The following is a 26,631-nucleotide window of genomic DNA, read 5'->3' as shown; positions in this document are numbered from 1 at the left end:
ATGAATCATCCTTCTTCAAGTAGCAACAAAGAAGCACCCTCGCTGCACGTGGGTAGCCTTAAGAGTAGTCAGGAAGGCAATCTGTACGCTCAGAGAGCATACCATCCCAGATTTTAAACCAAGATGTCATGACAAAGTCTTCCTTCTTCCTTAGGGACCATTTCTATTTCACGACCTAGGGCTGAAGCTGTGATCAGACTGCTGTTCTTTCTTAGAACCTCTCCTTTGGGTATACATTAAAAATGAAGAGAACCACTATGATTAAAAGTAAGCCATGCAAAGAATATACACAACAAACTCCAAACACAAGAAAGGACTATTCTAGCACTGGATAATTTACTAAAGTCATCTTAGTCCTCTACAAGGTAGAGTTTAAGGCTAGATGGTAAAGGCTTGCTGTGAGGCGAAGGTACTGATAACATGGAATTCTTCAGAGACAAGTTGGTACTGGCCCTGAACCTGTCACTAAATGAGCTGTCAAATCTCAAGGCCTGAATTTAATTTTCTAGAACAGGGATTGGCAAACTCTAGCTCACAGGCCAATTTTGGCCTGCCAATCTGTTTTTGAAAAGCCCTCAAGCTTAGAATGATTGGGGGAAATTTTTCAGTTATAACACTGAAAACTTTACAAAATTCCAATTTCAGTGTCCATTAATAAAGTTTTATTGGAACACAGCAATGCTCATTTGTTGACACACTGTCTATGTCTATGGCTGCTTTCATACTGCAAATGCAGAACTGAGTAGCTACAAGAGAATATATGGTGTACAAGCCTAAAATATTATCTGGCCTTTTACAGCAAGTTTGCCAACCCCTGCTCTAGAACAGCAGTGTATAATGAAACTTTCCACGTTGGTGGAAATGTTCTCTGAGCTGTCCACTATGGTAGTCACCAAATACTGAGATGGAAAACCAGATTTAGTTTTTGTCAGTTGAAGTAGTGTCATGTATTGTACAACGCAACTCTATGAGACTTTAGTTTAAGCCTTGGACCTTAGATCAAGTATTGTCTAATATTCTCATACTCTAAGTTTTTAGAGTACTAAGTTCTAGATAGGCAGTCCTATGTGAACTCTAAGTTTTAGAACTCAAAGTTTTTCCACCTGTAAAGAAAACCTCAGTTTTTTAAAAAAATTTTTTCTTTTAATTGAACTCAGGACCCTGAGATCAAGAGTCGCATGCTCTTAAAAAAAAAAGTCACATGCTCTATGGACTGAGCTAGCCAGGACCCCAAGAAAACTTCACTTTATATTTTTCCTTTACTCTCACACTACTACCACACTCTCAGCATTTCTGACACCAGATGTGTGTGGGTTTTCCCCCACATCAAGCAAATCTGTGTCACCAGCTGGGTGTCCTACAGTTTCACTCAGTTCTGACACTCTATACACCTGGAGTATCATCAGACCCCACAGGTTAAGGGTGCAGTCCAACAAGACTGCCCCTCCCTCACTTCAGATGCCAATCACAAGTCCAGGTTGTTACCAGTGCTTCTGACCAGTCTCTGATACAAATCAGAGGTTCCCACAAACCCCCCTCAGGTTTGATTAATTTGCTAGAGTAGTCTCAGAACTCAGGAAAATGGTTTCCTTACTGTTTACCAGTTTATTTTAAAAGGATATGAGAAAGGCTATAAACATCCAGATGGGAGATGCACAGGGCAAGGCTATGTGGAAAGGGGCATTGAGCTTCCACGCCTTCTCTGGGTGCACTACTCTGCAGCCCAAGTGTTCACCACCCAAAAGTTCTCTAAACTCCACACTACTGGGATTTTTATGGAGGCTTCATCATGTGGGAATGATCAATTAACTCCATTTCCGGCCCCTTTCCCCTTTCTGAAGAATCCAGGTGGGGCTGAAACTTCTAAGCTTCTAATCATTGCTTGGCCTTTCTGGTGACCAGCCTCATTAGAACAAACATTCCAATCATCCAGGAAATTCCTGGATTTAGGAGCTCAGTGTCAGAACACAGAGTCAAAGACCAAACATTAGAACAAAAGATGCTCCTAGTGTTCTTATCACTTAGGGAATTTTAAGAGTTTTAGGAACTCTGTGCCAAGATGAAAGCAGACGCCAATATGTATTTTTTCTATTATTTCACACCACCCATCTGAGCTGAAACATGTTAATGAGAACCTACACGACAAAAGGGACTATATACATTACCTATCCTGATGTCACATAGGGCTGTCAGACATCTGAGGTCCTGATGGAGGCAGATTTCTCACTAGGGTAAAGGCATCTAGGATTCAAAGAGGAAAGGAATGAAAAGCTATCCCTAAGATAGGGTCCTTTCCTCAAAAAACAAAAACAAAAGCAAAAACAAAAACTGTTTGCACCCAGACTAGGACCAACTCCACAGGAGGAGTTACTCCACTCTCACAGGTGCAAAACGCTGCCCAAGAGTACTTAGCCACACCACCAAAACAGTGCTTGGAGCCAGACCTCAATAAAGGCCGCATTTGCTCTTCCAACCGTGTAACACCATCCAAGGCATCACACTAGCCTGGATAGCTGACAACAGCTGGGTGATTCCCAAAACAGCTTTCTTTGTTTCAGATACCCAGACACCCCAAGTAGAAGATAGGGATACAGGTATCCTCATGAATTCAATGTTGACTGCAAACCAGAAGCCTGGAAGCACTGATGGCAGACTTTGCTGCCAAGCCCTTTAAACAAATAGGAAACAGGAACCCCTTTCCCATGCCTTCAGTCATTTTGTCCAACATTCAGGGAATTCCTGCTATGTGCCAGGCACTATGATTGGGATCTAGCAGTGAACACACAAGATAGACCATCCTTAAAAAAAAAAAAAAGATAACACCATCCTTCTTATCCAGGACTTTACAATCTCCTTTTACATTCCTCAGATGGAATGGTACAGATAATCTCAGAGATCCTACATGCCTTCAGACCATAACCACCAAAATCCCACTTAGCCTTTCACGGCTCAGAGGCCGAATTTGTTGGGGTGGGGGGTGGTGGCAAAAAAGGTGATTTTGCCTCCCCACTGCTTCCTGATGCATACCAACCAGCAAACAGGCCTGCCACACAGGAGGCAGTCACTGTTGGAATGAATAGGGACATTTACCTGAGAATGCCATACAGACTGTTCACCAGCCACTAATTTTCTCTCTTTAGGAGGACCCAAGATGCCCCACTTTCAAGTCATCCTGAAAAAGAAAAAGATGTCATCGTTCAACACCCTAGACTAAAACAGTAGCTCCTGAAGCTGCTTTTCTGTAGAAATGGAAACAATGCTGTCTGCCATTTATGATTTACCCTATTTAGTACCCTCCAGAATTATTTTATTTCCCATTGTCTTTTTCTTGCCTATAATTACCATTAAAGCTAACCGTTCCCCCAAACCCTCTAGATAGCATGACTCCTAAGACCCCATATGTAAAAGGCTGTTTACAATGAACATCTGACGTATTCACACAAAGCACTCAACATTTAGCTAAGTGAACCCTTTTCAGGGAAAGCCAATTGACAGAACAAAGCTAGCTTTTATAAGTAACTCCCGTGCCTCCTAACATCCTCACCAGTTCCTCCTGTGGAATCTAGGCTGTCACTTCACAGAAGCAACTAAGCAGCAGCAACTAAGTCAGCCCTACTGGACAATCTCCAGCATCACCCTGAGTATTAAGTGTTTGCCTAGAACTGAGAAGCATCTCTTCTCAGAAAATTAGCAATCCAAAACAAAATCACTACAAAAAGGAACCCAGTATTTACTGCTCCAAAGGGGCAACAACTCTGTTCACTCCTGAAAGTCAGTAAGAAACCAACAAAAATATAGTGTCAGCCTAAAGCAGAAATTAGTACGGTTGTAGCTAATCCTACTGCCTAGAGCTTCTCAATCTACTGGTTATTTTTATATTTTATTAAAGAGCTAGAGAAGAATGCCCTAATTTTTAAAGCAAATGCACATCAACATTTCCCTAATCAGGCATTCCTATAGGTAACTGCATCTCTGAAACCCCCTACAAAGGGATCAGCATGACTAGCTTTCTACGGTGCAGGAATGGGGGCCAGGCACTTTGATTTCAGTGAAAAATTGCAAAAAGCCCATTGACTCTTTGGAGCACTTGGTAGGCATTCAAAAAGTAAGAAGGTGACTTTCTCCCTCTACTACATTCCTCATGGCTTGATTACCTTTGTTCTGTTTCCAAGATATGACTCAAGTAACTTCATACTAGGCAAACCTGTTGAACAAGAACCACTCAAAAAGATTTGGATTTTTAGGTTTCTCCCTGCGAAGTCATGCCCTTACAGATTTAACCTTAATGAATAAACAATTATGCTGGCATCCTGGTATAGTTAACAACAGAGTTGGCATGAACCAGGTCCAGAATGCCAACCAGCTATCGGCTGCTGTTCTCCCAGCAGTGTAACACTTGCCTAGGTACACAGCAACCTAGGCAGCTGCCTACAGCTGGGGCCGAAGGCAGGCTAATGAAGTTGCACTCACCTGGGGCTGCCTCTGTCCAAAGCCCACGGCTGTCCCCTCTGCAATCAAAGTAATCCAGGTTAGAGTCGGCCAACAGTAGTGAACACTAAGGTGAAGTTCAAGACTTCTGCCCGCAAAAACCCCATAACTTATTTCTGAGTCATAGAAATAGGCAATAAAACAAAAAGCTTTTCCTTGGTTAGCTTTATTTTCTCACATCATCTGTTAGCCATGTGCCACAGCAACTCAACAAGAGCATTTTTTTTTTCACATTTTATTTTTAAGTAATTTACACCCAACATGGGGCTCTCACTTACAACCCTGAGATCAAGAGCTGCATGCTCCAGCAACTGAGCCAGTCGGGGGCCCCTCAACAGCAGCATATTAATGATCTATTCAACAAGTAGAAGGATGCTTGGCTCTATCACTTAACAGCTAAGTAACAGTGAACCAGTAACCTCTCTACCTCTCAGTCTCATTTGTAAAATGGGAATGTTATCAATAGTACTCTGTACACAAGCTGGTTAGACCAAAAACTAATACAAATTAAGCCCAAGAATATCTGGTATAGAGTATGTGGTCAATAAACACTTCCTGTTATCAAGAGCTACAGTCCAGGCAAGGAGATGATGAATAGGGGGAATAGAAGTGGAAATGTTACCTTGGGAGAGCAATGGGCAGTGAAAATCGGAAAGGCTGGTTAAAACTAGATTGGAGAGGATGTGGATTATGAGACCTTTTGAAGAACAATAAAAGCAGTACTTCAGAAAAATCCGATGTGATAATGGGTATGACAGGAACTGGAAACAAGCCGCCATTCCAGCCAACGACCTCAACTATTGGTTGAAAGCAGTAACCAAAATGTTTGCAAGAATGCTAGTAAATATTCCTACCCATTCACCATTGTAATTTACCTTATTTACGTAAGATTAGGGTATCTAAGACAATACCTTTTTCCAGCCATACTCTAATTTCACTCTTAACCAACTCCAAACAATTGAGAGAAAAAGTAAAATAGAGGGGGCCCACTGTTCAGGTCTAAAAACCAATCTTAAGAAAGGCTGCCCCTTTCAGGGGCTTGAAAGACCTGACCGAGCTCCACCCGGACACGTGCTCATCACAAATCTTCCCCAGCCCCTGGCCCTGGCGCCAGGCGCTTGGGAAGCAAGATTCGCTCAGACCAGATCTAGGTGACTCTCCAGGGACAAGTGGGATGGTAGAAAACAGGGGGCGACTCTAGGGCTACACTCTCCCAGCGACTCTTCTAGATGCCCTCCAAACTCTGGGTCATGATAGAACGAACCCCAAATTCGGCCCGTGCCTCAGAAGAAGCCTCCCCACAGCTGCCTCTCTCCCCGAACTAGTAAACCTCCCAAGCTTCTCCCCACTTGGCCCTTAACTCACCCGCACGTGTCTGGAGCTCCGCCGGGGTGCTCCCGCCGGAGCAGAGGCCGCAGGGAAAAGGACAGCCCGACAGCGAGAGGAGCCCCGCCCCGGGGCGGACACGGAGCAGGCCCTCAGTGGGCGGGGCCCGGAAGCCCCGCCCAGGAAAGTCCGGGTTAGAAAAATGCAGGAGCCGTGGCAGAAGTGAGCTTACTCCTTAGAGAAGCTAGCGGCACGCAATAGGAAGGGCAGGAATCTGCACGAGGGCTACACTTATTTGACCCCCATCCCGTTTGTTACTTACGGATGGGAGGGGGCGTTGGGTTCGGAGGTGCTAAAGACTGAACTTGGTGTGTCCTAAGGGGGGGCCGTGCTTCCTGCCTGTCCACACCGAGCGCCCGCCGGACGCCGGATCCTCTCGCACGAATGGCGCCTTTGGGTTCCTGCTGGTGCAGCCCACGCTTTTTCCACCTCCCGCTCAGATCTCTCAGGCTTTCTCCAGTAGGGTTGTCCCTGGGCTGATGGGTCAACCACCCACACAGGTTTCGGGTTTAGTTTTCGGGTTCTCTCCAGAAGATTTTCGGGTAGATAATGCCTGGCACTCCTGCAGCCTAACCCTGTGGGTCAGCGTCCCTGATGCCCTGCAGTGGCATCCTTAGCTGAGTTGCAGTCGCTAAAGAATACTGGCTTTCTCTGCCAGAGTTGCCTTGCCCCGTGGCACAGTCAGCCAAAGAGGCACATCTTGAGTTTAGACAGATTGCCCACCAGGTTATCAGCATTTCTTATGAACACTAAAACTTCCTTCTCCCATTAGCTAGAGTCAGTAGGATTCTGTCCTGCTGAATAGTTGGTAAAGCTGGAGCCCCTCTCTTTCCTAGCCCCTACAGCAGCCTATCCTGTCTGCTCATCTATAGCACCTGGCACCTTTGCCAGGCAAACCCCTAGGAATCAGCCACTGCCCTTGGCATCTGCCAACATGTTTTATTATCTTCCCTCAGCTGTCATAATGAAAGAAAATGTGTTTCCAGCGCACCGCATTCCTCACAGACCTCTGCTTGAGAAAGGCCAGAGTGCAAAATTGATTCTGGCTAGAGACAGACACTACTAGGCTCTAAGGCCAGAGAGAGACAGAAGAAGTGGTAAGCACAAATCCTCCAGTTTTGATGGAGTCGGACACAGGCTCTGGTTGGAAAAAGGCTTACATAAATACAGTAATTAAAAAAGTCACATGAACAGTGCTGAGCCGGTAGGCAGGGGCTCTGCTTTAAAGTTAAATAGGAATGTGGCTGAAGACTGCTGCCATAATCAATGCCTGCATCTGGCTGTCACAGTGTGTTCATAAAAGAGGGTTATGAGAACTATAAAACCCTGCAGATTGGGTGGGTAATTGTCCTGTGGAGCTCTGCTAAAGGCAAAATTGCATTGACATCTCACATATTTTGCTTTCTTCTCTTCTAAACACACAAAATGGAGAAGGAGAGCTATCCTGAGGATTCAGGAAAAGGAAAGATGAGGTTTGTGTGAATATGTGCATGTGTGCTTTCAGAGAAGAGACAGGAAGTAATTGAGGCTAGAGAAATACAGGGCCTTTGGGGAGAGAAGGACCAATGACCTGGTGACTACTGGATTCATAGATTAGTCAGGTAGGAGGCAGGATTTGTGTGGAAAGAAGGCCAACCATTATGAGTAAGGCTGAGTGGTGGGCCATGTTGTCATGTCATTGAAAATGTAGTAACCTTTTTTAGGTATAGGGCATTCAGTGTCCTACGGAGGAAAACCTAGATTATGATTTCTGCATTTCCTAGTTAAATTCTTCAGGGTCAACCTTCTTAGCCTCTAACCTTTTAAATTCTGAATTCATTTTGGTGAGTTGATTGACATGGTCTTTTACCTGTAATAGCACTACTTTTCTACTCTGTTTCTGTGTTATTCTTTTTTTTTCCTTCCACATTTTTATTTAATGTTTCTTATTCTGGCAAAGACAAAATTGTTAGGAATAATAACAAAAAAAGAAAAGGGAAAATTTCTAGGAAAAAAAAATGCAGCCAGATGAAAGACAAAGGATTAGGGTAGGTTCATTAGCTTTGAGTTTGACCTCATAATCGGATCTAGCCCTAAGGGACACTAGGTCCCCAAACTTCTTACGTGCCTTTCCCTCTCTCCTCTGTCTATAGTCTCCTTGCTTCTCTTCTTGAAGACTTTTGCCCTTGAGATTGATCCCTTTCCTCTCCTCCCTGGACAGGAACCATCAGTAGAGAAATGTTCAATCATATATTCAGTCAGTTAACCAGCATTTACTGAACATCTACCATTTGCCAGACCTGTGCAGGTGCTTCAGATAAAGTCAGAGCAATAGAGATCTCTGCCTACCCAAAGCTTACAACCTAATGGGGGGAAAAAGAGAAATAGTGTAGGTATCCTTGGGCGGATGTCAGAGGACAGCTAACCTAGCTGGGGGAGTCAGGGAGAGTACTAGAGATGGCAGCACTCCCACTGGATGATCCTAAGAGCTTAGAGTTGAAGAGGGATGCCTCCTTCATCCCTGTACTCTACTCCTCCTGGTGCTTCTCTGTAATAGCTATTAAGATTAGAGTGGGGCCCTATAGTTGTCCTTGTTATTTCTCAAAAGCATAGTTGAATTGGCAAAGATATACAGAAGTTGGACTCTTCATACGCTTCTGGTGGGAATGTAAAATGGTGCACCTGCTTTGAAAAACAGTCTGGCAGTTCTTCAAATGATTAAACATAGAGTTACTTTATGATTCAGCAATTCCACTCCTAGGTATATACCCCAGAAAATGAAAATATATATCCATACAAAAACTTGTACACAGATTTTCATAGCAGCATTATTCATAATAGATAAAAGGTTGAAATAACCCAAATGTCCATTAACTGACAAATGGATAAATAAAATGTGGGATAGCCATACAGTGGAATATTATTTGGTCATAAAAGGAATGAATGCTACAACATGAATGAACCTTGAAAATGTTACATTAAGTTAAAGAAGCCAGACCATATATTGTTTGATTCCATTCATACAGAAGTCCAGAATAGGAAAATCTGTAGAGACAGAAAAAAGATTAAGGGCTGCTCAGGCCTGAAGGGGAGAGGGGAGAAAGATCAAGGTTCTGGTTTCTTTTTGAGGTGATGATGAAATATTCTAAAACTGTGATGGTGGTACATATCTGCGAATATAATAAAAACCACTGAATTCTATACTTTAAATGGGTGAATTGTATGGTATGTGACTTCCATACCAAAAAAGCTATTAAAACAAGAATGAAAAACATATTAGGGGACCTGAAAGATATGCAGTTCTGATTAAAATTGTGGTTTTCATGGTTGTTGCCAATTTTAAGGTTTAAAAAGGACTTTTTATTCTGGGTCCTATGTCCCCTCGGGGCTCCTTCCTCAGTATACAGAGAAGTTAATGCATCTGAGTGGGCAGCATAAACAGATGCAAAGGAGTAGACTGTGCATTCCCAACCTTGCACTCCCTAACTTCCCTCCCTCATAATGATTTGGTTCAACATTTATGGTATACCTCCTGTGTACAAGACCTATGGACCTGAAAGAGACAGAGTCTCTTTATTCCTTCCAGTGGCAGAAGTTAAATCATTAATATAATGCTGTTTATATAAAGAAGTCTTTAGGAGATAGGCAGTGTGACAGAAAGAATCGTTGCAAGGCATCTTGGGATTCTGGACTTCTTCTGTAGAGAAACATCATAATGGCATCAGCTAGAGCAAGACCAATTCCCAGTCCTTCTTGATGTTGAGCAAGTTCCAAGGGTTGGCTCCCTCCTCACTTGCCTCCAATCACCTCTTCATTTGGTTTCTAGACTCAATTAGTCTATTTCCATACCCTTCATTTTCTCACCAACTCCACCCCCACAATGTCCAAATTGGCCCTCCAATGCTGAAACCATTTGCCAGAAATTCATTAAGCTGAACACATGGGAAATTACAGAGGAGATTTTACTTGTCACTTAGGCTCAAATATAGCAAGTAATTTTAAAAGGACAGTGGCAAGAGGCTATTTTTATCTTGCTTGTTTGTGCTGAGTTTTCTTATCTTGCTGTCTCTCAGTCTCTTCCTAGCCACCTCTCTTCTCCTTCTTTAAATTAAATGTTGGTCTTTTAAGTCTTTTTCTCGGATTCTCTTATCTTGTTTTACAGAGTCTTCTCTTTCTGTCCTCATCAATACATCATATTGAGTATCTACCACATGGCAGGCCCTATGGTAGGCACTAGGAGAGGTGGAGTGATGAATAAGACAAACATGGTCCTTACCATTATGGAGATTACAGTCTGATGAGGCAGGTGGACATCAGGTGGAGTGAGTTCAGATTTGGTCACAGCAAAGACTTGAGGGAGTTATTTGTACTTTTATGATGTTAAGTGTACCCCCCAGTAAATGGGCATGTAAAAATCGCCAGAATCCCAGCATGCTTGTGGGGTTAGGGAATAAATCTAATATATCACAAGGAATGAAAAAAACCAAAGATCCAGGTTTCTGTGTGATACAGTCAAGCCCCTGGGTAGAGAAAACATGGATTTGGGAGTCAGATGTTGGTGAGATTCTAACTGCACCACCTTACATGTCAGCTATTTGACTTTAAGTGACCTCTGGACATCAGTACCTTCACCTATAAAATGGGAATTAGAATCTCTACATTTTAGGTTGTTGGGAAGATGGAATGAGATGTCTTATATAAGGGACCAGGCAGGTGCTCAACCTATGTTACTTTCTTTCTCATGACTTCCCTGTCCGCACTTTGAATCACACACTCGGAGAAAAGAAAAAAAAAAGAGCCCAGTCTCCCAGTTGGTGGGAAGTGGGGTTCCTCAAATAATATTCACTAATCATATGCCCAGAGAGATGGGTTATAACCATATGATTAGTATAAATTGCTCTATACATGCAACTTAGGACAGTCAAATCACTCCCTTCTTCTTTCGTAAAGGAAAGGCAGTAAAAAATGGAGTTATAGGGAGAAGACTGAAATGAGATGTAACATGGGCTGGGGCAGGCCTACCTGGAGGTCAAGAATAAACCTGCCGACCTCTTCCTCTCCCGCTTAGCTTAGGGAGTCTTCGAGGGAGGAACTGCAGCTCCTCTCCCTTTTTCCAAGCCAGGCGTGCTGGGGGAGGTGGATGCTGCCAGGAAGGCTATTGCTCCCGAGGAAAGGAAAAATGGCAGCTGCCATTTCAGGCACTTAATAAGTACACTAAATGGAGAAGCTGCTGATTTGGTTTACCTGATTCCTCCCTGATAAAGGAGAAATCTCTTCAATCAGAGGTTTCCTGAAGCTGAAAAGGAAGCCTTAGCTCCAACCGTGGAAATTGGCAGGGGCAATGCTCAAAGGAGTAAGCTGGGCTCCGTGGGCAGCACCAGGACTCTTGGATTCCTCCTCCACCCTCCAGCCCTGGGAAATTTCAGGTTGCCTTTGTTCTGCAGAGTTCTTTTCAACACGGATGAGTTTAGTTGTCCTTTTCTCCCTTCACCACCATTTTTCTTTCTTCTTCCTTTTCCTTGTTCTCACTTTCCCTCCCCCCCTCTCTTCCCTCCTCCCTTTTCTTTTTCTCCTCCTCCTCCCTCCTCCCGATCTCCGTTTCAGCTGTTGGATCTCATTGCCCACCCCACTGGGATTTCTGTTTCAGGAACTTAGAATTCCATCTTGATCTAAAGTAGCAATACCATCCTGACAACACAGGTGCTGCTCTGTGTGTATTTGTAAAGATCAAGACCAAGTTTAGGGGCGCCTGGGTGGCTCAGTTGGTTGGGCAACTGCCTTCGGCTCAGGTCATGATCCCGGAGTCCTGGAATCGAGTCCCACATCGGGCTCCCGGCTCGGCGGGGAGCCTGCTTCTCCCTCGGACCCCTTTCCCCTCTCATGCTGTTTCTCTCTCTCTCAAATAAATAAATAAAATCTTAAAAAAAAAAAAAGACCAAGTTTAGTCAGGTGCTTTAGGAAAAGACCTTTCCTGCAGGATTTTCAGAGCCTTTCATATGCTAATGTGTGAATGTCCAAAAGGAGTCATTGGATTACTGGAACCCAAATTTCCCAGATCTCTCTCTCTCTTTTTTTTAAATGTTTTATTTATTTATTCATGAGAGTCAGAGAGAGAGAGAGGCAGAGGCAGAGAGAGAAGCAGGCTCCCCGCCTAGCAGGGAGCCTGATGCGGGACTCAATCCCAGGACTCTGGGATCATGACCTGAGCCGAAGGCAGATGCTTAACCATCTGAACCACCCAGGCGCCACCCCCCCCCCCGATCTCTTTTTATCTCCCCCAACCCCAAAGAGTATATCCTGAAACACATGACATGGCCTTTGGAAAACATTTCAGAAACATATATGTTAGATTTTTTAAAAATTTTGTAACATTCATTATTTGATTTCTACACCTACACTATAGGTAGGACAGAAGGTTATAATAATCTCACTTTACAGATGAGTAAAACTGAGGCTCAGAGAGTAATACATGCCTCTCTTATAGTAACGGAGCTAGCCAGCAAGCAACAAAGCTAGGTCTTGTTATTTATGGCTCTAGGCTCTCTCTGCACCGTCTTGCACTGCGTTTAAATATAATATACATGTGACATCATAACTTGGCATGTGATATATGATATGGCATCTAGGAGATATACATGCTGTAATTGATGAATTATGACAATTTCCCCCATTCAACTGAATATGTATCACACATCTGTTATGTGCATCACTAATCACTAGTCCAGGTGCTAGGGCTAGAGCAGTGACCAAAATAGACAAAAACACAAATTATTGCCTTCATGGAACTTACATTCAAGGGGAGAGATAGAAATTATAAGATAGGGCACTTGGGTGGCTCAGTCAGTTAAGCGTCTGCCTTCAGCTCAGGTCATGATCTCAGGTCATGATCTCAGGTCCTGGGGTCGCACCCCATATGGAGCTCCCTGCTCAGCAGGGACTCTGCTTCTCCCTCTCCCTCTGCCACTCCCCCTGCTTGTGCTCTCTCTCTCTCATGCTCTCTCTCTCAAATAAATAAATAAAATCTTTTAAAAATTATAAGATAAATATATAAAATATATTTTATTTTATATGTTATATAATCATAAGGGCTAAGGATAAAAATAGGGAAAAGAATAGGTACAGGTAGGAGGTGCAGTTCAGGTGCGCATAGGATCAAGGAAAGCTACTTTGAAAAGTCTACATTGTGAATACAGACCTCAAGGAGATAAGGGAGTGACTGACTGTGCAGAGATTTAGGGGTAGCTGGGAAGGGGCTCCAGGAGAGAGAAAAGCAAATTCAATGGGCCAGAGTGAAGCAGGAGTGAGCCTTGGGTGAGGCTGACCTGGGAAGAGGGTGGGGTAGAAGGAGATGAGTTAAAGAGGGGGTAGGGTCCACATATTAGATCTTATAAGGAAATGAAGTGATATAATGCAGATGATATGCCATGATATTATAATAATAATACCATATGACAGATTTATTATGTTGCTGCATAACAAATTACCCCAAACTTTGAACATTTATCTCAGTTTCTGAGGGTAAGGAAATGGGAGTAATTCAGCCAAGCTGGCTCAGGGTCACTCATGAGTTTGCAGTCAGGCTTCCTGCCAGGGCTAGAGTCATCTGAAGGCTTCCCAAGGGGATCTGCTTGAGTCTCACTCATGTGGCTATTGACAGAAGACCTTAGTTTATACCACAGGAGCCTCTCCATAGGGCTGCTCGCAACATGGCCACTGGCTTCCTTCAGAGTGAGTGATGAGGGAGAGAGGCAGAGAGACAGAGGGAGGGAGAGAGGGATGTGAAGAAGGAAGCCACAGAGTCTTTTATAATCTAATCCTGGAAATTACACACCATTACTTCTGTCATATTCCATTGGCCACACAGATTTACCCTTGTTCTTTGTGGGAGGGGGACTATAAGTGGGTGACTTTCAGGAGATGGGGATCATTGTGGAATCACCTCAGGTTGACCTCCTCAGCTGGTTTGCAGGAATTTTCCTCAAGCTAACCCTTAGTTGAACAAATATCAAAAATAGGTGCCTGGCATTGGTGTGGCCCCTATACTGGAGCTCATAACCCTACCTGGGTTGAGGTCTGAAAAGGGACAACACAGCAGGAAGTTCAGAAACCCGCTGAGAATCTGAAGGTCTTATTTCAATTCAGCATGCGCATGCTTATTTCTCCAAAGCCCCACTTTCCCTAGGCCTGGCCTCATTATTTCATTCACCCAATTAATATAACCGGGAATAATCTTACTTAAACCTGCAAAGAAAAAAAAAAAGGTTTGAGGAGAGCTATGGAACTTCAAAGGCAGGCTGGGACCTCTCTGGGCAATTTAATCTGGAGACAACACTGGACTTTGATGAAGGGCAGAGCCAACCTACCCATCCCTCCAGAACCCTGAGGTACCTTCCTGTAAAGGAGAGGCATCCTGCCTTGTCTAAGGAGAATGACGACAGGGAACAGAGCATTTGCTCTGTCCCTGACGCCCAGTACTGGGTCTGTCCACAAAGACATGGCTCTTCTGAGCCCCAGGTGGGCCCCCTTCCCAACTCCTGCCCTGATTGGCCTTGGTTGTGCAGCCAGAGTCGGCCAGTTTCCTAAATTGAGCAGCAGATGGCATCACAGCCTCAGGAGCGAGCGGCTGAAGCTGCTGGCAAGAGCAGGGCATGATTAGCAACTCAGGCTCGTGCTTGGCATCTGGGGGCTCCTGGGGGTGGGGGCTGCTTCCCCAGCTCCCAGCTCAGAGGAGTTTGTGCTGTGCCTGCAGATTGGCATAGTGTTAGGCTGGTATCTCAGAGAGCAGAGCCTGGAGCCCCCAGTGAGGAACAGATGGTGAACACAGGGTCTTTTCTATGATCTTTTCGGAAAAAGATGAAAATCAGGGACTGCTGTTCCCAGAGCAACTGCATTTTTCCATCACTGCCTGTCCCTACTCATGAGGGTCACATGGAGTATATCCTGGCTTGGGGGCTGGCGGGTCCCTGGCAGAAGCCTCCTGGGCCAGATGGGGCCAGAGATAATTTGAGGGATCATCTAGGGAATCCCAAGAGGTCAAAACTGAATCCTTCCCAGCACTCCCCTCAGTGACCCAAATGAGAGGGGCAGGGCTCAATCCTACAGTCCTTCAGTCTGCCTTTGTCTCCTTCCCTGTCCGTGTGTTTCTGACTCCTCTTCTTCCTACTCTGTGTTCACTTTTCCTCTCCTTCCTTTCTCCTCTGTTGTCCTTATCCATTTATGTCTTTCCCTCTGTCGATCTCCTTCTTTCTCGGTTCCAGGTAGAGAAAAAAGCCAGTTGCCAGACTTGCTGGATGTAGGCACTGGGCTGCAACACCATTGTCCACTCCGCTCCCTCCCTCCCATTTCCCGCCGCTGCTAGATGACTAGTCCCATGGAGACCTAGACAAAGGGAGGTCTAGAGGTCACCAAGAGAATATGTTCTCTTTCCACCGAGGCTGTAGTTTGTAGACAGGAAAGCCCTCAGGGGCTTCCCAGTAGGACTGAGATCCCCTGAACCTCCTGTTCACTAGGCAACCATATATGCCAATAGAATGTGAGCTCGAGGGCAGCTACCTTGTTCACTGCTGCATCCAAAGTATCTATTATATAGTAGCTATTCAACAAAAATGTGTTAAAAATAATGAGAATTAACAAATAAAAGAAGATGGATGGAAGGTGAATGCTGACCTCTGCATTAGGCACTGGAGTACATTCAAGGTGCCATGCTCATCCATCAGCAGAGAGGAACATGCAGGGAAGCAATCACCCATTATCCAGAATAGTAACCATGAGGCGGTGGTGGTAGAAACTACAGTGGGTGCCTAAGTCCACATTGTGGAGACAGGGAAGGCTTTGTTCACTCACCAATTCAACAGTTTTTCATGGAGAGCCTACCAGTACTAGACTCTGGGTTATGGCTGGGAAGAAGGTAGGCTCCTGGGTGGGTGTGGGAAACATATGAGCAAACAGATAGTAGTAACAGACTAGATAGATGCTGTCCTAGGGGAAATCTTGGGCAGTGGGGGCAGAAAGCAGAGGCATCTCGCTTCATCAGGGGGCGTTCTGGAAGGCTCTGTAGTGAAGTGAGTCCAAGCTGAGATCTGCCTGAAAGGTTAGTAGAAGTCACCTGGGGGAGAAGGAGGGAAGAGAGTTCCGGCCAAGGGAACATTATCCAGTCAAGAGAGAACAGGCAGTTTTCAAGGAACTGAGTGAAAGTGTCAGGAAATCTGGCTTGAATACCAGTAGGGTGGTGGGAAGGGCCCGAAGACATGAAGCAAGAGAAGTGGGTGGAGTAGGGTAGAAGAAGCACGCAAACCAGATTGAGTTATGAGTTTACCTTCAGGGCATGGGAAACCGTTTGAAAGTTTTAAGAAGGGAAGTGATAAGATCAAGGTTGGATTTTAGAGAGGTTACTCTGGGCGCAGTGTGGGCACTGGATGGCGTAGGGCCAGAGAAGCATCCTAAAGGCCAGTGAGGGAACAGTCCAGACAAGAGATGAGAGCCTGAGTGATGATGACATCCCTGGGGCTGGAGATCATGTTTGAGCCAAGCCTGAGGAAAAACTTGGGATAGGAAGGATGGTGGCATTCCAGAGAGCGAAAATGCACATAACAAAGATTTCAGGAATTTGGCATGTTTGAGGAAGCACATGGTTATATATTTGTAGCCTGTGAGAGGGCATAGGGGTAGGTGTGGGAGATGAGGTAGAGAGGAGCTAACCTTTGCTGAAGAGCCTTAGAAGCCCAGGGTCAGGCCAGACCCTTTTTGTTAGAGTTGGAGAGGACAGGGTGAGGAGGTAGAGCCTTTCTCTCTAGACACTCAAATTATCTGCAGAGCTTCCAGAGTGTCCCGCTCCATCCAGGCATTTGCAGAATAAATGTATCACCTAGAACCTGAAAGACAAGGACAAACCGTATATAAGGAGGTGAAGGAGGATGTGGGAACTGGAGTAAGCAAGTAGATCAGGACAGGGCTTGGGGAGAATGGGAGACACTTCCTGCCAAGCAGAGAGAGGAGGAAGGCTGGGCGAGAGAGGTCCCATCAGAACCTGGAAATCCCAGTTCCAGAATAGTCTGGTTCTGTACTCGCTCTCCCCAGTTCTACCTCCTGACCTCAAAGACCTCCTTATAGGCATCTCCCCCAAAGAAGACATTTCCCCCAAAGAAGAAATTTGCAAAAAGGTAGAGAGCAGGGACCAATTGGTGTAATGATTAAGAAATTGGGCTCTGCTTCTTCCTCAGTTTCCAACAGGGCGATCACTCACTGGAGTCATTTTCCTTACCTGAAGTGGGGACAATAACACCTACCTCATCAGTGCTGAAAGGTGGAAATGAGGTAATATAAACAGAAAACTAACACAGTGACGGTTCTCAATAAATCTTTGGTGTTATTAAGATTCTGGTATGAGGCAAATGGGATGGGGTGGGGGGGCAGAGAGAAATAGGAAGGGATGTAAGTAAGGAGGGCTGAGTGAAAGGGGAGTGAGTTCCAATCTGTGCAGAATTCTTCAGTGGCTTCCATGGCCTGTGGGACGAAATCCTCCACCAAGGCTGATTCCTGCCGGCGTGACCTGCCTCATCTCCCGTGGCTCCCAACCTCACTTTATAGACTGAACAGGATCCTACCACCTGTGATTCCCAGAACAGAGCAAGTTCTTCAAGCCTTCCCATGAGCTATTGTGGAGAAAAAAATACGCCTCAAACCTGCCTTCATACCAAATATTAGGAAGCGTGAGCTACCTGGAACAGAAGTTGGGAAGGGACCCAGGATGTGTATATTGTGGGGAAGGGGTGGAGCACTAAGGGAGGGAGGAGCAGGGGAAAGTTAATATGGCTCAAATAAATGGCATTTGACCCAGTACTTAGGTGAGACAGAGGGGCAGGCAGGCCGATGTGCATGCTTCTCTTGGTGGTGAGGCCACGACTGGAGGAGAAGAGAGAAAGGGCAGAGGTTTAAGGGAGTCCCAGAATATGCCTGGGTTTCCACCTCCTCCTGTGTTTTCTCTCTTCTTCCTTCCTTTAGGGTCTAAATTCCTTAAGAGGGAATTGCAAGCATGAGAGTGTTGACCTGGGACTGACTTACTCCTTTTAGGAGCTAAGACCCCAGGATACAAAGGTCCAGTTATAGTTCAGTGTGGGAAATGTGTTATGAAGACTTGTGCTAAGGCCTGTGGGGAGCCTGTGGGCTTTGCAGAGGCAGGGAACGGGCCTTGGCAAAGGAATAGACTATCAAATGGGAAAGGGTTTCTGGGAGGTGAGCACAGCATGAAGGTAAGCAGATTCTGCCTGGTTCCTGTGAGGATGAAACATATTCTTCACTTCTCCTTTCCTCCATCTCCGGAATTGAGCCCTATGCCTCCTCCCAGGCCACCTTTAGAATCATTGACTGTTAGAGCCGAGAGAAATCTTGGTGATCTTGTAGGTCATCCCAGTCTTTTGAATTTTATATTCCGGGAAACAAAGACCCAGAGGGAGGAAGAAACTTGTGTGAAGTCTCTTAGTGGATGAAGAACTCGGTCAAATTTCAGAGTTCCTGACTCATCTTTGCTTGCATTTCCTAGTTCTACATTGCCTCAGCGTCAACCACTTTGGCCCCCATCTTCCAGGGGCTGGGTTTGGTTTTGTTTTGTTTTTTTCTGGGTGAGAATAGAGAAGGGATTTTTACCTACCCCCCTGTTATCAAAAAATAATAATTACAACTATCCCTTATCAAACATTTACCATGTGTCAGGCACAGTTCTAGGTGCAAGGGACATACACTAAACAAAGTTTCTCCTTGCATGCAGCTCACATTCTAGGGTGGAGACAGAAGTTAAATAAACAAACATATCATGTGGTGTCACCTGATAGGTGCTATGAAGAAAATTGAGGTTAGAAAGGAGGGTTGAGTGTGACTAGAAGGAGGCTATTTTAGATAGTTTACTCTAAAACTCAGAGGCCTAAAACAGCAATAAATTATCGCCTCACAGTTTCTGAGGTGACTCTCAGAATTCAGAAGTGGCTTAGCTGGGTCATTCTGGCTCAGGGTCTTTCTTGATGTTGCGGTCAAAATGTCAGACAGGACTGCAGTTGCCTGAAACCTTGACTGGGGCTGGAGGATTCTCTTCCAGGATGGTTCACTCACATGGCTGTTGGCTGGACACCTCCGTTGCTTACCACATAGGTAGCCCTCCCCATAGGGCTGTTTGAGTATCCTCATGACATGGCAGCATGCACATGGTCTAAGAAAGAGAGCAAGGAGGAAGACACAATGCCTTTTTTTAAAAAAAACTTTTTATTTAGGAATAATTTTAGGTTTACAGACAAGTTACAAAAATAGTACAAAGAGTTCCTTACATATTTCACTTGGCTTCCTCTAACATTGATATCTTATATAACCATGGTACATTTCTCAAAGTCAAGAGATTAACACTGAGACACTACTATTAGCTAAACTACAGACTTTATTCAGATTTCCCCAGTTTTTCCATTAATGTCTTTTCTGTTCCATGATCCAGTCCCGGAGATCACATTGTGTTTAGTCATCATGTTTCTTTAGTCTTCTTTGATCGACAGTAGTTTCCTACTCTTTCTTTGTTTTTCATAATCTTTTTTTTAAAGTTTTTATTGTAATTCTAGTTAGTTAACATATAGTGTAATCTTAGTCTCAGGTGTACAGTGATTCAACAATTCCATACATCACCAGGTGCTCATCACGACAAGTGCACTCCTTAATCCCCCCATCACCTATTTCATCCATCCCCCCACCCACCTCCCCTCTGGTAACCATCAATTTGTTCTCTAGAATTAAGAGTCTGGGGGAGCCTGGGTGGCTCAGTCTGTTAAGTGTGTGCTTTTGTCTCAGGTCATGATCCTAGGGTCCTGGGATTGAGTCCTCCATTGGGATCCTTGCTCAGCGAGGAGTCTGCTTCTCTCTCTCCCAGTGCCTGCCACTCCCCCTGCTTGTGCTCTCTCTCTGTCAAATAAATAGATAAAACCTTAAAAAAAATGGAATTAAGAATCTGTTTTTTTGGTTTGTGTCTCTCTCCCTCTTTTTTCCCCCTTCGTTTATTTTGTTTCTTAAATTCCACATTCAAGTGAAATGTGGGAATACCCATTCGTATGGTATTTGTCTTTCTCTGATGGACTTACTTTGCTTAGCATTATACTCTCTAGCCCCATCCCCATTTTTGCAAATGGCAAGATTTTATTCTTTTTTTATGGCTGAGTAATATTCCACAACACACACACACGCACACACACACACACACACACGCACGCACACATCTTTTTTATCCCTTCATCAACTGATGTACACTTGGGCTGCTTCCATTATTTGGGTATTATAAATAATGCTGCTATAAATATAGGGGTGCATGTATCCCTTTGAATGGTGTTTTTGTTTTCTTTGGGTAAATACCCAGTCATGAGATTGCTGGATCCTAGGGTAGTTCTATTTTTTTTTTTAAGATTTTATTTATTTATTTGAGAGAGAGAGAGAACGAGAGATAGAGAGCACGAGAGGGAAGAGGGTCAGAGGGAGAAGCAGACTCCCCGCCGAGCAGAGAGCCTGATGTGGGACTCAATCCCGGGACTCCAGGATTATGACCTGAGCCGAAGGCAGTCGCCCAACCAATTAAGCCACCTAGGCGCCCTAGGGTAGTTCTATTTTTAACTTTTTGAGGAACCTCCAGCCTGTTTTCCAGAGTGGCTGCACCAGTTTTGCATTCCTAACAGTGAATAGGGTTCTCTCTCCACATCCTTGCCAACACCTGTTGTTTTTGTGTTGTTGATTTTAGTCATTTTGACAGGTGTGAGGTGATAGCTCATTCTAGTTTTGATTTGCATTTCCCTGATGGTAAAAACATGGAACCCGTCATGAATTTGTGTGTCCTCCTTGTGCAGGGGCCATGTTAATCATCTCTGTATCGTTCCAATTTTAGTATGTGCGCTGCCGAAGCAGGCACTGTTTTTCATAATCTTGACAATTTTGAAGAGTACTGATCAGGTATTATGTAGAATGTCCCTGAATTTGCATTTGCCTGATGATGTCTCATTACCAGACTAAGGTAATCACAAAACCTCTTATGACCTTGTCTTAGAAGTCACACGCTGTTACTTTTACCATATTCTGTTATTTAAGAGTTAGACACTAAGTCAAGCCAACACTCAAGGGGGTGGGGAGGATTGTGTTCTACCTCTTGAAGGGAGGAATATCAGAGATTTTGTGGGCATATTTTAAAATCACCGCAGGGGGTTCAAGGAAGGTTTCTCTGACACAGTGACACTTGAACAAAACTTGAAATAAGCAAGGGAACAAGCCATGGAGAGATCAAGATAAAGCTTTGTAGGCACAGGGTACAGTCAGGAAGGGCCTGAGGCAGGTGTATACACAGCAATGTTTGAGAAGTATGTCAGGAAGCCGGTGTGGCTTACCAGAGGCAGCAAGGGGGGAGCGTGGTAGGGCATGAGGTCATTAAGTTTGTGGGCTGGGGGTTAGGGAGGTAATGTAGGGTGCTGTAGAATGTAGTAAGGATTTGGATTTTATGCTGAGGGAAATGGAGAGCCATTGAAGTGTTCTGAGCAGAACAGTGACATGATTTTAAAGATTTTATTTATTTATTTTACAGAGAGAGACACAGCGAGAGCAGGAACACAAGCAGGGGGAAGTGGGAGAGGGAGAAGCAGGCTTCCCACCGATCAGGGAGCCCGATGCGGGGCTCGATCATGACCAGAGCCGAAAGTAGAGGCTTAACGACTGAGCCACCCAGGCACCCCACAATGACATGATTTTAAAAGGATCATTCTGTCTGCTGTGTGCATACCCTGTTGATAGGAAGAGCAGAAGTTGGGTATCACATGAGGAAGAACTCAGAGTTCTTCCGGAAAGAGGCTCTTTCCATAATCCAGGTGAGAGATAATGCTTATTGTCTCAATCCCTAACTCAAGGGCCATTATGAGGACTAAAGAAGATAACATCATTAGGGTGCCTGGCATACAGTAGGTGCTAAGCATATCAAAGTCTTAAGGAATAGCAGTATCTTGAGGAAGAAAACGAGTACCTTCCATTGTGTGAAAGAAAATGAAGGTCTGTACAATGTCCTTCTTTCATGTCCAGCATGTGGCCTGGCTCTAGGGATACAAAGAAAAAACTGAGTTCTTGACTTTGAGGAGCTCAGTCTGGTGGGTTGAACATTGCTGCAAGAAATAATTCCAATTTGACTGGCCAAATGCTACAACTGATTTGGTATAGGAGGCTCTGGTGGGTCTAGGAGGAACGACTGATTTGGGGAATGTACCAAAGGACTCATCTGACACCCAATTTCCACCCTTGTCACCTATTATCTATTCATACAGAAGGCAGACTCCAAACTCAAAGCTGTTTGAATCTCAAGGCCCACATTCCCAGCCACTCTGATATACTACCAACCCTGTGGAGACATGGTCTTCGTACACTTATCCTGTGGTCTTGCCATTTAAACCTTCAGCAAGCACTGCTATTTAATGGATTGAGGAGTTTTCAAAACCCTAAAGACAAAGGGAAAGTGAGGCTTATTATCCTCTGATTTATATTTATTGCAAGTTGCATTAAATAGCACACACTGTGAGAGAGGAAATAGCTCTCTGTTGGGTAATTGGATGCCAGTGGTCTCAAGGCTTTGGCAAGGCTTCCCTGGATAAGGATGTGGGAAGGTCAGTGCTGTGGTTCTGAGACCCCTCCCTCATAGGCCCACCAGCAGTGTTCAAAAACCCTGTAAAAAACTCTGTCCATTTTATAGATGGAGAAAAATGCCCTCTGCAGGGGGAAGGCTTTGGTACAAGCCTGGACTTCCAGCAATGAAAGTTGGCTTCTGAAATCACCAATCGCCATTTAGTTGGATGAGCTCTCTCTCAAGAGAGGTATGGGAAAGAGAAGCAAGCTGGGAAGCAAAAAGAACAAGAATGAGAGTGAGACAGAACTTGAGGAGATGATTAGCGGATGCTGAATTGATTGTGGGATGGGAAGGGGCACAAGATCTGAGGGAAGTAAAAGAAAGAGAGAGAGAGAAAGAAAAAGAAAGAAAGAAAGAAAAAGAGAAAGAAAGGAAAGAAAGAAAGAAAGAAAGAAAGAAAGAAAGAAAGAAAGAAAGAAAGAAAGAAAGAAAGAAAGAAAGAAAGAAAGAAAGAAAAAGAAAGAAATAAAGAAAAGAAAAGAAAAAAAGAAAAAAGAAAGAAAAGAAAAGAAAAGAAAGAAAGAGAAAGAGGAAGAAAACAACTGAAAAGGATGGAGGAGATAATGGGTTTTTCCTCACTAAATACACATCAGCTGATAACAGTTCCCTCTGTGTCTGTGGAGAGAGAGAGAACACCTCCAGCACCTGCCCTCCGTCCACCCTCCCCATCACATCATCCTGCGCGGGAGGTGGGGGCTCACTCCCCAGCAGCTTCTCATCCCTTTGTTCCTTCAACAAGTATTCTTATTAAGAACCTACTTCAGGTCAGAAACTGCTCAAAGGCTGTGAACAAGGCAAGAAGCACATAAGTGAGTTAATAAGCCCATTGTAGATAGTGGCAAAATAAAACGGGTGTAACGGGATGGGGTGTTGTCATCTGTGCAATGGCAATATTAACCTGATTGTCCTCACTGGGTTGCTGTGAGGATTAGCGGAATTAATCCATGGAAACACTTAGCAAAGTACCTGGCACAGAGTGAGTTCTCATTGGTGTTATCCGTCCATCCTTCCTTCCTTCCTCCCTCCTTCCCTCCCTTCCTTTCTTCCTTCCTTCCTTCCTTCCCTCCCTCCCTCCCTCCCTCCTTCCTTCCTTCCTTCCTTCCTTCCTTCCATCTCCTTCTACTTTGCCTAAAGCTCTCCCTTTCTTCCTGTGTCTTCCTCTCTCATTCATCCCCCTCTTTCCAGATCTCTCATCTTCCTCCCTCCCTTTCTCCTTTCTCTCCTTTCTACCCTCCCTTCATAAGGCAATAGACTTGCTCTTTCCTCCCTAAATTGAAGGGCAGTATTGTAGTAAAACAAATCGCTGTCAACAAAGTACATTTCCACTGTATTCATCCCCATGCAGAGAAGATTTATCAGGGTCTCTCACCCTGCAGTTATGTAAATGTGGTAATCCAGTGGAAATATGATATCTGAGGAGTCTGAGGATAAAGACACCATAAAAACTATCAATTACCCACTGGAGCTTAGGTTTGGTTAACTCACTCACTGCCTTGCCTGTCTTCTGCCTTTCCTCTCTGGGGGAAAACTTGACAGATGGTGACAGCTTATAAAAGATTCTTTCTTCCTCCTTGGGTCCTAGGAGGTCATCTGGAGGATCAAATGTTTGTAAAGTGCCTGAGAAATTTTAAAGTGCTACATAATTCAAGGGTATTATTATTTCTATTGTCATGTGGGCCATCTCTGTGCCTCTTCCATGTGACAGATGTCTGCTCTCTCTGCAAGCCTGGGCTGACCCCACGCTTGGGTTTCTGTAATCTCCTTCTGCCACCTGAACCTATAAGCAATGCTCCTCCTTTTCGCTCCTTCTAGGTACCCCCTGGTACCCCAGAATCACATTGATGTTTGCCCTGAATTTAATAGGAAGTTAAGCTCTCAAAAGGGATGAAAATCCTCTGAATAGCCCACCAGAGGAGTAAAGAGTGGGGCAGGTCCACAAGAGCCATGGGCAACTAGGAGGGAGGCTAGGGTCAAAGCCCTCAGCCCCCAGACCTCAGGGCAGCTGTACTGAGAGCCTCAGGGGTGCATGTGCTGCCCTAGATGACACAGAGGCTATGCTCGGGGAGGCCTACACTGTCCTCCATCCCCAAAGAGGCAGGCAGAAGAGGCTGGTGGTTCAGATCCTAATATCTGAGTCCTGGGTTTGATCCCTATTCCGCTACTTTCCAAATTATTTCTCTCTTACTTTTCTCATTTGCCAAATGGCAGTGATAATAGCATCTTTTCATCTAGTTGTTGTGAGGAATAAATGAAACAAAGCTTTTGAAGCACTTAGCATGTAGTAAAATAATTTTGTTGTTGTTTTAAGTGTTGCTTAGAATACTTTCTACAGCATAGGCCCTGTTCCTCAAGGCCTGACCATGGGGATACAGACCTTGCCTGGCTACCTCCCGCAGGAAAGGGTCCCTAGGTCTGGGTTGTGCCTGCTTCTCTTGGAAACTCAGCAGCCCCATGAAGGCTGGAGTTGAGGGACCAGAAGAGGCAATAGAAAGGCAAGAAGCGTTTTTGGGGAGGTGGGTGTTTCTTATGCAGAAATGTCAGGAGTCAGAGCTGGAAGTGGGGGAGGTGGCGGGGGTGGGGGGAGGAGGGAAAAAGATAGGATGTGTCTAAGCTGCCAGAATCCGGATGAGGATGCAACTCTGGGGTTCTGGCACTTCCTGCCACCCCCAGTCTTGGGAATGAGTCATTAGAGGGAGGAGTGATGGAGGTGTCACGCTCTGCCCACAGATCATTGGGCTGTTCCCCAAAAGAGGGCTGATGGGAGGGAAAAGGAGAAAATCTTGAGGCTTAAGGGTGGAGAGGAGCTAGGAATAAGGGGAGAGAGGAGGTGCTTCTAAGGTTCAGCTCACCTATTGGCAGCCCAGGGAGGCAGGCCCTAGCCTCCACCTCCTGTACCAGCTTCACTGGTACAGATATCTTTTTTAAATTTAAATTTAATTAATATATAGTGTATTATTAACTAATATATAGTGTATTATTAGTTTTAGAGGTAGAGTTTAGTGATTCATCAGTTGCATATAACACTCAATGCTCATTACATCAAGTGCCCTTCTTAATGCCCATCACCCAGTTACCCCATCCCTCCACCCATCTCCCCTCCTCAGTTTGTTTTCTATAGTTAAGAGTCTCTTATGGTTTGTCTCCCTCTCTGATTTCATCAGATTTTAGTTAATTTTTGAGTTTCCTGTTGCTTTATTGAGATGTAATTTACATGCTATATAATTTACCCATTTAAGGTGCACAATTCAATGGTTTTTGGTATATTTATAGAGTTGTGCAACCATTACCACAATTAATCCTAGAACATTTTCATCCCTGGAAAAGGAAACCCCATACCCATTTGGAGTCACGATCCATATCCTCTCAACATCCTCAGCCCTAGGCAACCATAAGTCTACTTTTTGTGTCTCTGGATTTGCTTACTTTCGAGATTCCCTATGAATGGAATCACACAATATGTAGCCTTTGTGACTGACTTCTTTATGTTAAGTTTCATCCATTTTGTAGCATTTATCAGTACTTCATTTTTTTCATTGCCAAATAGTATTCCATAAACATTAATGAAATGGAATAGTAGTATTCCATTGTGTGGATACTGTATGGAAATACCATGCCATACCATGTTGTATGATCCATTTATCCACTGATGGAAATTTGGATTGCTTCCCCTTTATGGCTGTTATGAATAATGTTGCTATGAACATTCATGTACAAATTTTCGTATGAACACCTGTTTTCAGTTCCCTTGGGTATATGTCTAGGAGTGGAATTGCTGGACCATATGGTAACTCTATGTTCAACCATTTGAGGAAATGCCAGACTGTTTTCCAAAGCAGCTGTAGCATATTACAGTCCCACCAGAGGTGCATCAGGGTTCCAATTTCTCCACGTCCATCTGACATTTGTTGTTATCTTTTTTATTATAGTCATCCCAGTGGTGTGAAGTAGTATCTCATTGTGGTTTTGTTTTTCATTTCTCTGATGACGAATGATGTTGAACATCTTTTTATGTGCTTGTTGCCTATCTTCTTTAGTGAAATATCTATTCAGATCCTTTGCCCATTTGAAAATCGGGTTTTTTGTCTTTTTGTTAGTGAGTTGTGGAGTTC

At 44.4% G+C, this 26,631-nt stretch overlaps 1 protein-coding gene and 2 non-coding genes across 6 annotated transcripts in view; all 3 read right to left on the bottom strand.

The window, feature by feature from the left end:
• MATR3 (matrin 3) overlaps positions 1–5,947 on the bottom strand; it is a 45,739-nt gene extending 39,792 nt beyond the window's left edge. For 2 of the 4 annotated variants that reach the window (XM_027606636.2, XM_027606641.2), the window contains exons 1-4: positions 5,854–5,946; positions 4,471–4,508; positions 3,091–3,172; positions 2,166–2,241 (exon numbers count right to left, since the gene is read on the bottom strand). The gene's annotated coding sequence lies outside the window, so the exon portion shown is untranslated. Of the gene's footprint in view, positions 1–2,165; positions 2,242–3,090; positions 3,173–4,470; positions 4,509–5,853 lie in introns of all 4 variants that reach the window. The other 2 variants (XM_027606644.2, XM_027606642.2) reach the window with 2 other exon arrangements.
• On the bottom strand, positions 2,328–2,528 carry LOC113930060. Its single transcript, XR_003522431.1, has one exon. It is a non-coding gene; the product is annotated as a small nucleolar RNA SNORA74 (small nucleolar RNA).
• Positions 5,948–20,669: 14,722 nt separating the features above from the next.
• On the bottom strand, positions 20,670–20,774 carry LOC113930000. The gene has a single exon (XR_003522386.2). It is a non-coding gene; the product is annotated as a U6 spliceosomal RNA (small nuclear RNA).
• Between the last annotated feature and the right edge of the window lie 5,857 nt (positions 20,775–26,631).

This window comes from Zalophus californianus, chromosome 5 (assembly GCF_009762305.2).
Source record: "Zalophus californianus isolate mZalCal1 chromosome 5, mZalCal1.pri.v2, whole genome shotgun sequence".
In the NCBI taxonomy this organism is placed as follows: Eukaryota; Metazoa; Chordata; class Mammalia; order Carnivora; family Otariidae; genus Zalophus; species Zalophus californianus.
Note: the sequence above shows the minus strand (reverse complement) of the source record. Positions and strands in the feature narration are given on the sequence as shown.